The sequence below is a fragment of the Amblyomma mixtum genome, chromosome 10, assembly GCF_055824585.1.
Source record: "Amblyomma mixtum isolate Tamu chromosome 10, ASM5582458v1, whole genome shotgun sequence".
In the NCBI taxonomy this organism is placed as follows: domain Eukaryota; kingdom Metazoa; phylum Arthropoda; class Arachnida; order Ixodida; family Ixodidae; genus Amblyomma; species Amblyomma mixtum.
In genome coordinates, this window is record NC_143021.1 from 457,763 (window position 1) to 472,137 (window position 14,375).

General features: G+C 50.7%; 1 long non-coding RNA gene across 1 annotated transcript; it reads left to right on the forward strand.

The window, feature by feature from the left end:
- The first annotated feature begins 5,586 nt into the window (after positions 1-5,586).
- On the forward strand, positions 5,587-13,373 carry LOC149324954 (uncharacterized). Its single transcript, XR_016286392.1, has 3 exons — positions 5,587-5,833; positions 10,555-10,619; positions 13,301-13,373. It is a non-coding gene; the product is annotated as an uncharacterized LOC149324954 (long non-coding RNA).
- The last annotated feature ends 1,002 nt before the right edge of the window (positions 13,374-14,375 follow it).

Here is a 14,375-nt window from a genome sequence, read left to right on the forward strand (position 1 = left end):
TGTCAATCGCAAGTGAAGAGGGTCGCGTACGAAGTTGAACTTCATGTAAGGTCTGCACGCTTCGAGATTTAAGCGCACCAACGCGTTGAAATACTTGCAATATATGAATTCGCAGCAGCGCTAAACAGACATGTATACGGGACTGCTCGAGCGCACGACGGTACACGCCGCGCCAGCACCGGTCTTTCAGCATGCCACGAAACGGTGGGCCTCCTGCAGTCTTTGTTCACTGCATCTCGCTAAACAAGTATAACAGAGTCATGACTGCCTTGTAGTAGCCGCCGTCTGTTCCTTCAGCAAATGCTAACATGATGCAATGCATATATGAGCTCGCAGCCGAATAACGCTGCAGCGCGAGCTCGTGCGCTGCGCGCTTGATGTCGTTTTCTTGCTGTATTAACACGTTTTGGCGGGCTAGTTGGTTAAGCATCTTGAATGAACAGCGCGAACGAAGACGAGCACAAAAGACAAGAAAACGGACGACGGACGGTCGTCCGTTTTCTTGTCTTTTGTGCTCGTCTTCGTTCTCGCTGTTTATTCAAGATTCTTGATGTAGCTTTTCATCCTTAAAACGACATCGCTCGAACACGTTCGCTGCTATCAGTGATGCCGCGCTGCCACATACGTGCTGGTTTGAGGTCGACAATGTGCACATTTCACTCTCGACGCTGGGCTGCACGTAGGAAATCGCACCTAATCAACCCCCCCCCCCCCCCATTTGTGGTCATTTGCACGCACCTGGCCACCTCACCACGTTGCACCGGTCAAATTGTCAATTGTCTCAGTGGCCGGGTCTCTAGTCGTGAATCGCCAACCATGCCTGCTGATATGCCGATTTGCCTTAATAGTGATTATCTGAAGTGAGATGTTGACATGACATAATTATACCATGCATTTTTTTTGTGCTCTTTGCTGTGTTGTGCATTCCCTTGATATGATCTCTAAATTATGCTGTTCGTTTCTCACCTTTTGCTGCTTGCTCTGTTGCGTATTCCCTACTGTTTGGTGATTGTCATGGTACACTTTTTGCTGCTTTGCTGCTTGCTTGGTCCAACTGCCTATGTAGGGATCTACTAGACAAGTTGTTGTGTAGAATGCATAAATTCGCATTCTACGCCTGCATATGCGGCTGCTCGCTAAATATACATTTTTTGAGAGAGGTAAGCGCCAAAAGAAGACGAAAACAAGGAGGGTGAGACGGGCTGTAGACCGCGGAGAAGATTGTAGGTACATATGAGGGATGACTGGCATTGTTTTGCTCGTTACCCACAAAGTGGCTTGCATATGCTGGTGTTCGGCACTGCATCCCACGGTTTGCCGTCCGGACTGCATGTGCAAAAAGAATGAATTTCAGCAATGCGGATAACCAAACAAACATCAAGGGAGGCGAAGCAGCCAGCAAACGCGAAGGTTCGCTTACTCAGTGCGTCGAACTGCAGCTATCCAGCGCGCCCGGCGCTCCGCTTCGTGAGGCCGTGAAGGAAAACGGTGGAATTTGATATTAGGATTCAGACCTTCTTGATCGTGGCAGCCCACGACGCAGTAGTAACGACGGTGATGCTTTTTCGAGACTGAGCTAGGTCTCTCGGGCGGATCGGTGTCGCAGATTCCTTCTGCTGCCTGCATTTCGTCCTAAGGCACACGGAGCGTCGGTTTTCTAAAACCTAAGCCACGGCCAGGCCGCGGCGTGGTTGGTCACAAGTGACGAGCCTTGTCGCACTCACAAGAGTGCAGAAAAACGTGCGAATCCACGCAAAACGCAGGCTAGAAAGGTACGCCGCCATAGCCAGCGCTCACTACTACCCAACCTGGTACTACCCAGCCAGCTTTTCCTTGCTGCCACCAGGCGCCGCCACGTTACCTCAAACTCCAGCGCAAGAGGCCTATAGAGGGTTAGTAAACATCTAAGTCTAAAAAACAGCCTAGATGAAACTTATTTTAGATGTCAAGCTTTTGTTTTTTCAAAGACTTTTTTAGACGTCTCTTAGCTCTTTCTGTGTTTCGTGGGTTTGCAGCTGTGCTGGAAGCCCGCTGGCTGCGTATGGTGTGGCGCAAGGAAATGGCTCAACACATACGTGTTTCCCGCAGGCCATCGGGGCTATAGATGGCTGCCAGATTCCAGTAACACCGCCTGCACACCATGCAGCTGATTCACTGACCAATGGCTGGTTAGAATTAAAACTAGTTGGACACGTTATTCTTTTCGAACAAATTAAAGATATCCATCAGTTAGATTGCTGCTCATTTGCTTATTGCAGTTACACTCATGGGTTAACTCATGTGCGTGCCAATGTGAAACCGGTTGAGCTTCTTGATGCAATTTTTACCTGATCGTAACATGATATTCTTACTGTATGAGATTGATTACACAGTGCTTATGATAGCATTTTCTGCATTTTCATGCAGGCACAGCATTGTACTCCGGGCAATGATGGACCACAGATACTGTTTTCGACACCTCAACGTGGGAAGACCGGACAGGTGCCATGACGCCTACGTGTATGGACGCTCCAAGTTCAGCGGCTTGGTGGAGAGCGATTGCTTCCAGTCGCCTGTGTACACGGTACAGGGCACAGTAGTGCCACCGATAACACTGTGCGACCAGGCCTCCCCATTGACCAGGAACCTCCTCAAGCCGTATGGAAATGCTCCGACTGGCACACGGGAAGCATTATTCAACTACCAGCTGTCAAAAAACAAGAAGAATAGTGGAGAATGGTTTCGGTAGACTGAAAGCTAGCTTTCCGTACATGGAAAAGAGGATGGAATGCAAATTGCGCACAGAAAAACAAGCCATTAGGGCAGCCTGCACACTAGATAACATCGAAAGACACGCCAGTGGGAACAAGAGCTCCACGAGTTTAATGCTCTCTATCGACAGCCAAGTCACACCACTGATGCTGTGACTGGAGAAGGCCCAGAAGTGAGGGCTGCACTCGCCAGCTACTTTTGGAATGAAAGCCACCAGCTGCAGTGATGAACGAGTTTAACGTCCCAAAGCGACTCAGGCTATGAGGGACGCCGCAGTGGAGGGCTCCGGAACATTCGACCACCGGGGGTTCTTTAACGTGCACTGACGTCGCACAGCACGCGGGCCCCTAGAACTTCGCCTGCAATGATATTCGACCACCGCGGCTGGGATCGAACCCGCATCTTTCGGGTCAGCAGCCGAGCGCCGTAACCACTGAGCCACCGCGGCAGTTTGTATACACATGTGCGGGCAGTGTTGTGAACAGTGCTGCTGGGCTCCAGTTAGTAGACCACAAAACGAAACAAACGAGCACAAGTAGAGTTGGCGGTGATCCATTGCAGCAAACAGCGCGAAAAAACAAACGCGAGAAGAAGGGCACGCGACGAGTGCTCGTCCTGCGTCCTTCTTTTTGTGTTCTTTTTTGTGCTGTTTATTTGGATGAAACAAACATGCCATTTCAAATATTTATTTTTTGCAAAGCTCAGAAAGCACGCCAATCAGCCTGTTTTCCCTTTCACCGGCTTTTGTATGCATGGCCGATCGTGAAAGTTACTTTCTTTTTCTTTGCACTTCTCAAAAGCCAGTCTCAGTTCGCTGATGAGCCGCTCTATTGCAGTATCCCGGCTGGATTTTCTTCCAGCCGTCTGCCTGAAGCAGAATCTAGTCTGGCTGGGCCCGATTCGGAGATGTGTTCCCACATCTCGATGGCGGTGGCTCGTTGTTCCCCGCGTCTGCAGCTTCTTCTGTTCCATGAGGGTTCCCGTGTTCCATGGCATGGCGACAAACATTTTGTACAAGTATGGAAATGTCGCGATTTGTTGCTGGTGCAGAAACAACGTGCGTGGTAGCTTGTTCCGTGGGAGACTTCTGTTTTGTCGTGAAAACCAGCAAATTGTCATAGATCGTCATATTGCTCACAACACACAGCGGAAATAACACTGCACCACGTAACAGGCTCATTTTGGATTTCTGGAGCACAAGCACTGCCAGAAAAGAAACGCCGCTGCATTTGTGTCTTTGTCTAGTGAGATATCAACAAACCATGAAACAAGCTGAATGCAGCGCGAGCAATGAGGTGTGGAAATATTTTGTCAGTGCCTTGCGAGTTGTGCAAAGGGAAGCAATAAAGTATGTGTTTAACGGGCTCAATGTCTTCGTGCTCTGCTCGACGAAATACATTCGTACCAACACCGTAGTTGGGAACTCACTTCTTCCACGGTGGCAGTGTGCTGCTTCAACTGCCAATTATTTGTCGTCCGCCGGCAGGGAACCCAAGAACACGGTGGAAGAATATACTAGGTATCTGAACGACAGCGCCTTTCTAGCAGGCGATGTTGACGAACGTCGGCTCGTGTTTTCTGGGAGCGTCGTGAGATGGCGCTAGCAGGTTAGGGGGTCAGCGGGCGTGTGGGCGGCGTGTGTGCCGACTACATTTGGAGGAGAGTGATCGCTGCGCTTGTTTTTGTGCCACGTGTCTTTTTTTGCCCATTACACTTTCCGTCATACACTCCTGTGTATTGTGTGATGGGTAAAAGCTGTTTCGTTCCTCCCTGTTGATGAAAAGCGTAGCATATTTGTCTTTTCGAATGCTCCGCATCTTATGAAGTGTGTGCGCAACCGTCTGCATTCCCAAAACCCAGTCAACCACGGATATCCGTGGTAGGTCCGAGTAAGGTCCGAATCTCCAGTGCCAGGCTGGGATGTCCATAGGGCATGCCTACGTATGTCCATATTCGGATATACGCATCGGAGATTCTGTGTATGTACGAGGGACATTCGTTTTTGGATGGCTGGCGGACATCCGCCGGCGGATGTCCGAGGAGTATCCGTAAACATCCCTCTTGGGATGTGAGCTTACATGGGATATATAATTTGTTTTCCCTCAGACGAACATTTTAAAACAAATTCTATTTTGCCAAAGCCAAAATTCACACAATCACATTTCTACCACCAACTAGTTTAATATTCAGATTGATTAAGATCACTCAACTGTGGTGTTGATGTTAAATAACCAGAATTAAACGAATCGCTTGGCTTTCTGGCGCCAGTGCTCATAATTAACGCCTTTTTATCCTGCAGCACTCCTTCGAGGTAACCGAGGCATGTAGCCATGCATGCTGCCTTCCATGGAAACAAACCCTAATAAACTCCTACCAGGGGCCGCGGCAGAGCGGTAAGCCTAAAAGTCAACCCAATCCAATCTATCAGCCAAGCCAATATTTGTGGCGCGATGGTCTCGTTGGTTTTCGTCGCGTGGTGCGCCTTTCAACCTTTACTTTTGCTGCAATGTGCGGTTTGTTCGCTCTGTGGTTGCTTGGCTGTGCTACAAATGTGTTGTGTCATCTACGCTCTCGAAAAGACGTTCGTTTGATTCTGAAGCTCTCGTGAAAAAGCTCCGGTGTCGCCTGACCCTTTGCCGAGACATGCTTTGTTGCTTTGGATGAAAGAAGCGGCCATGGTGTTGCGAGGTAAGTAACTGTGCTTGAAAATTACTTTCAGGGTGTTGCTGTGGGATGACTACACCGCATTAACGCAGTTGTACTTTGTTGCGCTACTTGTTTGCCACGGAGTGGAAATTGCAAGCACTATGCATTAGCTGCCGCAAACGTGTTTCTCGTGTTTGTGAAAAAAAGTTGAGACGGTGTGTAGTTGCATGGTGTGAATCTTAAGGCAATTGCGCGTAGGCTCATAATTACGATAAAACAGAATGCACGAAAAGCATAGTGCCAGGACGGTGTTAGTTTTTCAGTGCTTCGCGACTTAGTTTCTCTTACTTTTCTGTTGCCTTTGCAGTGTGGATATGGCCCGGCTACCGAGTGTATTGGTGCCTACATTAATTATGCCAAGCCGTGGAAAGCACAGGTAGGTTTAAAATGTCATATAAAAGTTGTGCATACTTCCACAGCTTATCAATTTATTTATTAGGCTTGCCAAATGGAAGTCTCCAACCATCCACTCACTACACAGTACTTTGCACTGTGCATTAGCATTATTTAGGACAGCTTAACTGTTGTGTTAAATTTGCGAGCTTCAGACACATTTTTCACTTACTTCCCAATCACTGAGTGCAATGAGCTCTTGCAGTGCTTTGGTATAACTTTGCCAAACATGTTATGCCCACAGGGCTCAATGCTGAGCCAGATAGCAGTACCATATATGACACCCCTAGAGCCACATGTTCCTGGATTGTGTGGGGATACACATGAATCCCCTGCCCCATTGTAACGGCCGCGCGTAATTATCACGCGATGCTATGCGCGCGCCGTTCGGAAGGTTTGCGAGGGAGGGCACTCACGCCGCCCCCGCTTCCTTTCTCGCCCCGCCGCGACGCCGCTGCAGGGACTTTCCCTCTTTCTCCTTTCACAACGGAGAGACCTCCTCTCCACAGCCCGGGAAGAAGGCGCGATTCTCCCGAGGCTCGCTCGTCTTCTGGCGGGAGCCGTGCACACGCACGGATCAGAGATCTGCCACGGAGACCGCTGCCCTTATCGCCCGGCCACCGTGTGTGACTTGACCGCCGCGGGCCGTGAGCGAGGAACCACGCGAGGTGAGCGGAACCTTCTTCCCCCACATTTTTGCGTGCGTTCTGTCCTTTGTGTTTTCCACCCCCGTACGCGAGCGGAACACCCTCGCTCGTTACGGCGGTTGTATTGTTGCTGCTGCATTGTATTGCTCGGGAGCAATAAACGCTCCTCCGAGTAGCATACTCGTGTTTGTCCCCTCTGGCCCGAACCCGCCGTGGTTGCGACTCACCGCACCGCGGGTTGGGGGTCACAGCTCTGACTGCTAGGGCTGGCACGCTGGTGCTAGAGAGCGACAACTGCTTCTAGCCCTTTGAGCGTTATCACAAGAATAGACCCCATATTCTTGGCGCCCAACGTGGGGCCAGAGGTGTGACAAACCGAGTGTCTGTGTGAGCGACTGCCGACACACAGACTAGCCATGGCGGCGAGCGGGATTGACATCCAGTCCCTGCTGTGGTTGTCCAATACGGCTTCTCAGCAGCAACATCCTGGTCACGGCACTCACTTGGCTGAGACGCCTAGGCGAGCCGTCCGGACGCCTAGCGCGATGGGCGCTACTCCTCCAGCGTTACGACTTTACCGTGCGCTACAGGAGGGGCAAGAACAACGTGGTGGCGGACGCACTTTCGCGCGCGCCCGTTGACGGCTTGGGAAGTAACAACACTGCCCACTCCGCCGCGCCCGACAGCCAGAGCAGCGCGGCCCCAGAGGAAGGGACACCCCGCCTTCCCAGGGCGAAAGCGTGAACCACTTGGAAGGCGTCAGTTCCGTGGTGAGCGTTTTCAGCAGAAGGGAGCTATTGGAGGCACAGCGGAAGGATCCATTTTGTCGAAAAGTGTTCGACGGGCTCAGGGAGCCGGGCGGCGCGGCCGCGGCGCACATGGAGGCAACTGGTATTGTTGTCCGTGCGGGGCGCTCGAACACAGCTGGTAATGCTGTGAGCGCGATGGATTCCTATCTGCTCGACTCCGATGGCATCCTGCTGAGATATATCCCCTCCGAGAAGGATACACACGAGTCCTTCAAGGTGGTGATTCCACGCACGCTGAGAGGAGCACTTTTACGCTACTTTCATGACACGTGCATCGCTGGGCATGCGAGTGGCCCTAAGACTTACCTCAAGTTGTGCCGCCTCGCTACCTGGCCTGGCATGAAGCGAGATGCGATACGCTACGCCCGCTCGTGCGACGTGTGCCAAAGGGTCAAGCCACGTGGTGGACGCCCACCTGGGCTCATGCAGCCGATCAATAGCCAGGGTCCTTGGCAAATTGCGGCTTGTGACGTCATGGGACCTTACCCCAGGACTCCGAGTGGAAACCAATAACTGCTCGTTGTCACAGACCATTTCAGCAAATGGGTGGAACTGTTCCCACTTCGAAAGCTGACGGCACGCGTAATCATGGGGAAGCTGATCGAGGTGTTCACACGATTCGGCTACCCCGGGCAGTTGATAACGGACAATGCATCGTACTTCACTGCCAAACTTTTCGTGGACTCCTGTGCGGCCCTTGGCATTAAGCACAGGAGAACAACCACGTACCACGCCCAGGCGAATCCCACGGAACGCGTGAACCGCAACATCAAGCACATGCTCGTTGCATTTGCGGAGACGCACATCGACTGGGACACCTGTCTCCCCGAGATTGGTTTTGCTCTCAGGTCGACCGTGAACCGCTCGACTGGGTACACACCTGCCGCTCTCAACCTTGGCAGGGAGCTGCCGAACCCGTTAGAACTTACTCTACAGGTTCGCAGCGACAGCCCGATTGCTTGGTCGGCACGCGCCGACTATGCGACCGGGCTGCGCGCGAGGATGACGGAGGCTTTGGACAAAGCACGCCGGAATCTGAGCACTGCTCGGGCCCAGCAGAAAGCGCAGTATGACCGCTCTCACCGGGAAGTTCACTACAAACCGGGTGACCTGGTGTTGAGGCGCAGTCACGTTCTGAGCGATGCCAGTAAGCGGTTTTCTGCTTCTCTGGCGCCGAAATGGACGGGACCATATGTAGTTCGGGAGAAACTTTCCTCTCTCGTCTACAGGCTGGCGGACTTGACGCTAAGACCGACCGGCGGGCCAGTGCATGTCTGCGATCTTAAACCCTACTTTGACAGAGGGAACGAGTGGCCTGTGGAGAACACCCTCCCCCGCCAGCAGGCAGCCGCACCGAGACGCAAGGCTCGACAACAGAGCCCGGCGCCTCGTTACAACTTGCGCCCACGGCAGAACCAACTCTGACCAACGCGCAGGGAGTAATTTCTCCTGCTTAATATGGACAGAACACCCTTTCCATATTTCGCAGCACGGCTTCCGGAGCAAGCACACGCTTTCTCTTCGGAAAAGACCGAGCGGGGTTAGACTAACTGAAAGAAAAAAAAATGTGTGTAAATCGTTAAAAGTAACTAAAAAGGAAAAGACAGCTTTGCAGCCGCAGGCCAGCCTTCACGGCGTGCCCGGAGGAGAGCCAGCGGACGCCGCAACGACCGTTGCAGCTTCGAACACCGAGAGACAGGCCGTTTGGAAGGCGGCCGCATTCCGGAGCCAAGAGCCCGCTGTCGCCACCAAGTTGCGCAGAAGAACAGCTTCCGGTCGGCCGCGGGACGAGCGAGCGAGAATTCGAAGAAACAAGGGCCTGTGTCTACCATGGCGAAAACTGTGGCAGAGAAGCCGCCTTGGAGTTCCCCGTGTCCCCGCGGCAGCGGCTTCGCCCACGACAGAAGCTTGGTCCCCCGCTGGGCCCGCCTCACAAGTTCTCCGCGGCAGAGGGAAAATGGGTCGGCGCGCCTTTGTCACCCTCCAACGAAAGGAAAAGAGGGCCATCGAGCCAAGAGCGAGCGTTCGACCAGCTGAGGGGAGGCCTGCCGTACGCTGTGCAAAGGGACGACACGCTATGCGTAATTGCCCCGAGCCTGCCTGCCGCCCGCGCGTCCCGGCAAAGCTGCCCTGGCCGACTCACGGGACTTGCGGTCATCGACCCCCTTCAACCCTGGGCTCCGCGGTCGTCCATGGCGGTCGTCTACACTGCCATCCTGCCCTGGCGTCCACAGCCTTCGACGACGGCACTGCTGGCTGTGAGCTGAATCTTTTCTTAATTGGTCTTTAAAGTTAAACGGCGTTTCGCCGGCCCCACTCGGTACACCCCTTCGGTGAACGCGGTCTCTTCTTGGTTGTAGGGCAGTTTTAAGGAGGGGGTGATGTGGGGATACACATGAATCCCCTGCCCCATTGTAACGGCCGCGCGTAATTATCACGCGATGCTATGCGCGCGCCGTTCGGAAGGTTTGCGAGGGAGGGCACTCACGCCGCCCCCGCTTCCTTTCTCGCCCCGCCGCGACGCCGCAGCGGGGACTTTCCCTCTTTCCCCTTTCACAACGGAGAGACCTCCTCTCCACAGCCCGGGAAGGAGACGCGTTTCTCCCGAGGCTCGCTTGTCTTCTGGCGGGAGCCGTGCACACGCACGGATCAGAGATCTGCCACGGAGACCGCTGCCCTTATCGCCCGGCCACCGTGTGTGACTTGACCGCCGCGGGCCGTGAGCGAGGAACCACGCGAGGTGAGCGGAACCTTCTTCCCCCACATTTTTGCGTGCGTTCTGTCCTTTGTGTTTTCCACCCCCGTACGCGAGCGGAACACCCTCGCTCGTTACGGCGGTTGTATTGTTGCTGCTGCATTGTATTGCTCGGGAGCAATAAACGCTCCTCCGAGTAGCATACTCGTGTTTGTCCCCTCTGGCCCGAACCCGCCGTGGATGCGACTCACCGCACCGCGGGTTGGGGGTCACAGCTCTGACTGCTAGGGCTGGCACGCTGGTGCTAGAGAGCGACAACTGCTTCTAGCCCTTTGAGCGTTATCACAAGAATAGACCCCATAATTGTGACCAGACCTCTCTTCCTTACTCATGTGCAGCTGTGGATCATCAAATATTCTGTCAGTGCCCTGATGCGTGGTTCATCAGTGAACCCTGTGGGCATTGTAGTTTCGACAGAGATTGTGTTTTGCTGCATCGTTGACAACGTGCAGTATAAGGTGCTCTCTCGTACTTTATTTTCTTGTCCATACAGTGTGGATGTGACTGACCAAAGCTAGCAGCTATATAGTACCTGCAGCTTACAGCAGCAACCTTCAGGTAAGTTTGAACTACAGTGCAAGTTTGACCCTGTCACATAATGGATACTTTCCTTCTGTTTGCTCTGTGCAGCGGAGGGTATCTAGCTATACTGCAGTGTACTTGTACAATAATGGATAAAAATTTGTGGGATGAGAGTTCTTTGTGAAACATTTTCTCTGTGCTGTTAGCCAGAGCAATTTAATCAAAAGCCTAGAACCAGGAGAGGACATGGATACTCGATCTTATTGAACAAATTTCAGCTGACTGCCTGGCGAGGCAATGCAAAAATAAATATTTTCGGAAAATCGACATCCAGCAAACTTTTCTCTGTGAGTGTACCTTGTGCCCAACCTAAGTCATTAGCTAGCTTGCAACGAGTGGTAAGGATCCCTACTCTTGCACTTGAATTTTTTTGACCATCAGTGTGGAAGTGACTGCCTGTGGGAGTAGCTGTGGTGTCTTGCAATGTAAAAGACAAAAAGAGCTACTACTGGGGCGAGTTGGAAATACATACTTGAAGGAATTGGTGAGCGCTATAGAAACACTGAAAAGGGACAAACGCACAGGACAAAGCGATTTCTAATTACTGTTTAATCTCAGAAGAAACATGACTATATACACACATTTTACGACAAGAATGAAGGAAAAACAGGTATCTGGCTGATACGCTTTGCTAGCTCATGGTTTGACGGCGTGTTGGTCGTGATGTTGTTATAAAACCACCTTTCTTTCTGAAATAAACCATTGTTGGAAGTTAGCGCCGTGTGTTGTCCGTCTTTCTGTGTCCTCGTCTCTTCGCGCTACGTTTTTCACCTTGCAGGTAAAAACTATGCGCGCTTACAACAGCCGAAGATTACTGTTCTTGAGGGAGGTTAATTCTGTTCCCCCTAACATCACTGAAAGGGAGCTGACGCATTGCTTATCTGGTTTGGTTTGGTTTGGTTCCCGTCTGTTTCTAGCCCTACCTATTATCTTGGTGTTTTTTAGCAAGGGTATGCATTAACAGTGTGCGAAATGAGGTGCCAGATTCCCGGACTTTGCAAGTTGTTCACTTGATCTTTCGTGTTCCCGGAGCCTCTTGTTAAGGCATCTTCCCGTTTGCCCTGCGTAAGTTTGTTGGCAGCTGAGCGGAATGCTGTAAATGATGTTTTCGTCACACTTTACATAGGTGTTTTCGTGTTTGATGTTGCACCCAGGTTTCCTTTTGTGGTCTTCATTCTCGTTGACCTTTTTACACATTCCAATGAGCTTATTGGCAGCTGAAAAAACCACCTGGACTCCGTACTTGTTAGCTGTCCTCCTTATTCTGTGGGAGATATTGTGAACATACGGCGTCACAGCAGGGCGTCCCTCGTAGCTCATTTTCTTAGTTTTGTGGGACCCAGTAACTTCTCTTAGTAAGCTTTCAGCGATGCCGCAAAGTAACTGCTCCGGATAACCGCTCTCCTTCAATTGGGAGACCTGTTGGTCTACGCTGTGAATTATCGAGTGGGGGCAAGATTTTCTTATAGCTGGTTTCAGGCAAGACGTAGCTACAGCTCGCTTTACAATTCTGGAATGGCTGATAATTCACAGCGTAGACCAACAGGTCTCCCGATTGAAGGAGAGCGGTTACCCGTAGCAGTTACTTTGCTGTACTGCTGAAAGCTTACTAATTACTAAGAGAAGTTACTGGGTCCCACAAAACTAAGAAAACGAGCTACGAGGGACGCCCTGCCGTGATGTCATATGTTCACAATATCTCCCACAGAATAAGGAGGACAGCTAGCAAGTACGGAGTCCAGGTGGTTTTTTCAGCTCCCAATAAGCTCATTGGAATGTGTAAAAAGGTCAACGAGAATGAAGACCACAAAAAGAAACCTGGGTGCAACATCAAACACGAAAACACCTATGTAAAGTGTGACGAAAACGTCATTTACAGCATTCCACTTAGCTGCCAACTAACTTACTTAGGGCAAACAGGAAGATGCCTTACGAGGCTCCGGGAACACAGAAGATCATGCGAACAACTTGTGAAATCCGGGAATCTGGCACCTCATTTCGCACACTGTAAATGCATACCCTTGCTAAAAAACACCAAGGTAATAGGTAGGGCTAGAAACCGACGGGAACGAGAAATTATCGAAAATTTTGCAATGCACGTTGCTCCAGATAAGCAATGCGTCAGCTCCCCTTCAGTGATGTTAGGGGGAACAGAATTAACCTACCTCAAGAATAGCAATCTTCGGCTGTTTTAAGCGCGCATAGTTTTTGCCTGTTTTTCCTTCATTCTTGTCAGCGCGTGTGTTCCTCCCTCTTGTGTGTATGATATGAAGTCAAATGTGTGTATTTAGTCATGTTTCTTCTCAGATTAAACAGTTGTCCTGTATGTTCATCCCTTTTCCGTGTTTTTATAGCGCTCGCCAATTCCTTCAAGCTTGCAATGTATACGCATTTTTCATGAACTGGTACAAAGCTTTGCAGTGAGGCATTTGTTTTTGCAGTTTTTCTGGAAAAGCAAAATATTTTGTATTGCAAGAAATATTCTAACCTCTGTTGCTTACAACTTACTAGTTGTTCAAGATGTAAACATGCTTTCAGAGCTGCAGATGACTAATTTACTTGGCACGGAAGAGTTACTGCATACAACTGAATGGTGTCTGTCAAATTCGCTTGCTTTAATGACATATTCTGAACTTAATGTTTACTGTTTTCTGCAGAAGACGTCCCCGGCTTGTCTACAAATTCATCATGGTCTGTACAGTATCCTTCCTGCTGCTGTGTATGGCCGGCTTGATAAATGTCGTCTTCATGAGGAATTCATGTCATAATAAAATCATCCCGACTGATATGCTTTGCCATTTTGGTCGATTGCTTTACAGATCCATGCAGATTACATACAGCAAGGTGTATGTCCGATTTCAGACACTCTGCGGGCTTTTAATAAGCCCAGTGGCCCTGCGAGGTGCACTGATTGGTGGTTGTAGTTCTGGCTTGCCTCATAATGGTGAAGAATGCATTACCTGCAAATATCCTCAAAAGATCCGCCGGCGGATATCCGAGATGGATATCTGTCGGCAGTCTAAATAATTATATTTGTACCTCCGTCGGAGGTCCGTGCGAGAGCCGTTGGACGTCGGCGGATCTCCCACGGATATCCGTATATCCAGTAAAGGACATACCTCGGACGTCCAGTGATTGTAGACTGGTTGATTGGGAAGGTTCTAAACTTTCCTGGTGGCCGTGTCCAATGGGCACACTACGATAAGCTTTTTGTTCAAGACCAAAAGCAGCCTGGACACTTGAGTGTTTGCCACAAGCTCACATATACCCATATTAATCCGTCGAACACGGAGAAGATGCGCGTAAAACTCGCTACCCAGCTGTTCAGTCGAAGTGTGGCCAGCGGGCTGGAGTTTTACTCGCAAATGAAAACAGTGGGACTGCAGAATGTTAAAGGGACGGTAGAATTCGCCTTTAAATTTAACGATCTGTATGACGCACTCAACAGCAATCATCCCAAAGAAGGCATCAGTGCAGGCAGCAAAGATCTCAGAGTTCCAGCCTCCTGCTTGTACTGGCTCAACAAGTGGAAGGGGGAAGCGGTGGCCGGAAGGATATCTCGCGATAATTTTCTGACAGAGCAGACTGTAGCAGGCTTGCGTGTCACAGTTTTGTAAGCTTTAGAGCTGACAAGGTATTTGCTTAAACAGTGTGGCTTCAAGTACGTACTGACTGGAAAATTTAACCAGGATGTTTAGAGCGTTTTTTGGGACAATCCGCCAAGGAGGCGGT